This window comes from Mus pahari, chromosome 22 (genome assembly GCF_900095145.1).
Source record: "Mus pahari chromosome 22, PAHARI_EIJ_v1.1, whole genome shotgun sequence".
In the NCBI taxonomy this organism is placed as follows: Eukaryota; Metazoa; Chordata; class Mammalia; order Rodentia; family Muridae; genus Mus; species Mus pahari.
In genome coordinates, this window is record NC_034611.1 from 31,598,648 (window position 1) to 31,601,527 (window position 2,880).

At 46.1% G+C, this 2,880-nt stretch overlaps 1 pseudogene; it reads left to right on the forward strand.

Moving 5' to 3' along the window:
• The first annotated feature begins 975 nt into the window (after positions 1–975).
• Positions 976–2,263, forward strand: LOC110338655 (annotated as a pseudogene).
• The last annotated feature ends 617 nt before the right edge of the window (positions 2,264–2,880 follow it).

Genomic DNA, 2,880 nt, shown 5'->3' on the forward strand with positions numbered 1-2,880 from the left:
GAGTGGGAAATCCCCCAAGCTTACTGGTGTGACTCTGTCCTATAAATTAATAACTCATTTCAGAAAGGGCATGGATGGAAGAGATCTGAGACTGGTTGGGGTGCTGAGAACAAGTGACTGTTCAGTTGTTGGCCTTAAATGAGATACTCATATAGTACCTTCTCTGAGGCCCAGGGAACATCAAGGATGAGCGACTGGGAGAGAATTTAAGAACCACATGATGGAGTGAATGGATGTGAAAATTTGTCTCATGACTATGCCATGGCTGTGGCATTCATGAGCTCACACACAAGGCATTGCCTTCATAGGGTCTGACCCAGATGGAGCCCCTAATCATTCAGTCACAGATAAGGGAAGAGCTTATGGGGTTCCATCCTGCTCAGGAGAGACATTGACAATCAAGGTCTCCTGAGTAAGAAATCATTGTCTTCAGTGATGTAGGCATTGATTAGATACCATGTTCCTGTAGATAGCTCTATGCCCACTGGTGGGTCAGAAATCAAAAGTAAAATTAAAAGACACAAAACTAGTATGGGGACATAGGAGGAGGATAAGAAGATGGGGAGGGTGAGTGTGACTAGAATGTATTATATACTTGGATGGAATTGTCATGGAATGAATTAATTTAAACAATGGCCCAAGAATTGTTTGTCCTGACAAAGGCCAAAAAGAAGACAAAACAAAGGAAAAAGCACAATGAATATTGAAGACAAGAGGGAAAGAGACAGAAAGGAGAAAGGGAGCGAAGTGTCATGAGTTAGCTAGTTGGGGATGGTTTTTAAAATCTCTAAAAGAACCTTCCTGTGGGTCGTGTTCACATCTCGCTGCTGCAGCTTTCGGGGCTAAGTTCCATCCTTTCAGTCTTAGGCCCAGAAGAAAAAAAAAAAAAAACCCAAAACCTTAATGATCTTTTCTTGCTCAGTATCTATATTGGAACCATTGAAAAAATTATTACAGTAAACCATATCCATAAGGGAAATAATGCACATCCAGGCCAGACAGTGTGGCAACCAGATCCATGCTAAGTTCTGAAAGGTGTTAGCGATGAACACTGCAAGGACCCCACTGGTACCTACCACGGGGATAGTGACCTGCAGCCGGACTGAATCTCTGTGTACTACAATGAAGTCACAGGTGGCAAGTATGTCCCTCGAGCTGTCTTGGTGGATCTAGAACCTGGAACTATGTATGGCCTCTGTTCGCTCAGGTCCTTTTGGCCAGATCTTCAGACTAGTCAGCTTTGTGTTTTATCAATCTGGAGCAGGCAACAACTGAGCTAAGGACCACGGCACAGAGGGAACTGAGCTCTGTCTTGGATGTGGTGTTGAAGGAGGCAGAGAGCTGTGACTGCCTGCAAGGCTTTCTGCTGACCCATTCACTAGGTGGAGGCATGGGCTCTGGCATGGACACCCTGCTCATCAGAAAGATCCGAGAAGAGTATCCTGACCGCATCATGAATACCTTCAGCATAGTACCCTCACCCAAAGTATCTGACACTGTGGTTGAGCCCTACAAAGCCACCCTGTCTGTCCATCAGCTGGTGGAAAACACAGATGAGTCCTACTGCATTGACAACGAGGCCCTCTACATCATCTGCTTCCCCACCCTCAAACTCACCACACCAACCTATGGAGACCTGAACAATCTTGTCTCAGCCACCTCCATTTCCCAGGCCAGCTTAACACTGACCTTCGAAAGATGGCTGTCAACATGGTGCCATGCCCATGCCTCCACTTCATCATACCTGGCTTCACCCCTCTCAAGAGCCGTGGAAGCCAGCAGTACCAGGCCCTCACTATGCCTGAACTTACCCAGCAGGTCTTCGAAGCCAAGAACATGATGTCTGTCTGTGACACGCACCATAGCTGGTACCTCACAGTTGCGGCTGTCTTCCGTGAACGGATGTCCATGGAGGAGGTAGATGAGCAGATGCTCAATGTGCAGAATAAGAATAGCAGCTACTTCATGGAATGGATCCCCAACAAGGTCAAGACATCTGTCTGTGACATCCCACCATGTGGCCTCAAGATTGCAGTCACCTTCATTGGAAACAGCATGGCCATCCAGGAGCCCTTCAAGCGCATCTCAGAGCAGTTTACAGCAATGTTCCACCGGAAGGCTTTCCTCCACTGGCACACAGGAAGGGGAATGGACGAGATGGAGTTTGCCAAAGCTGAGAGCAATATGAATGACCTCATCTCTGAGTATCACCAGTACCTCAGAAGAGGAAGAGGATTTCGGAAAGAAGGCAGAAAAGGCCTAAGGTAGAGAACCCTGAATCACCTCAGGCTGCTTAGTTCCCTCAGCTTTCTCCAACTGCCCTTTTCCTTCCTCCCATTTCTTTCTGCTGCCTCTGTCCTGCTTCTGTTTCATTTTGTTTTCTCATTGTGGGGTAAACCGTTCTCATGGCAAGCACTCAAATATTTGTGGGGGAAAAAAAAAATCTCAGAAATAGCAAATCTGATGGGAAAGTCAATCGAAGGCAAGCACTTTGAGCCAATGGTGTGCTTAAGGTAGAAAGTATATAAATTCCTTGTTTTCCTGTTCCCACTCACATAGAAGTTTCAAGACACGGCTCCTTGTCTCGTTTCTCTGTTTCCATGAAGGAGTCTAAAATAGTGCCAGGCCTCCTGAGCAGGCGTTGGCTGAACTCTATGTAAAACTTTTACCAGATCAGGAAAGCAAGACGTAGATATGAAGAAATGGAGGGAGAGCTGAGTTTTGATGGTCCTCACAGGGGGGTTCTTCATGAGTGACATTCTAGTGGCTTCTTCTTACTGCCAGACACAAAATAGCAAATAAAGTTCACTGTCAGGTGGATTTGATCTTGAAATGAACAAGCAAGCAAGACAGCAATCTCAAAATAGGCAAAGGACAGAA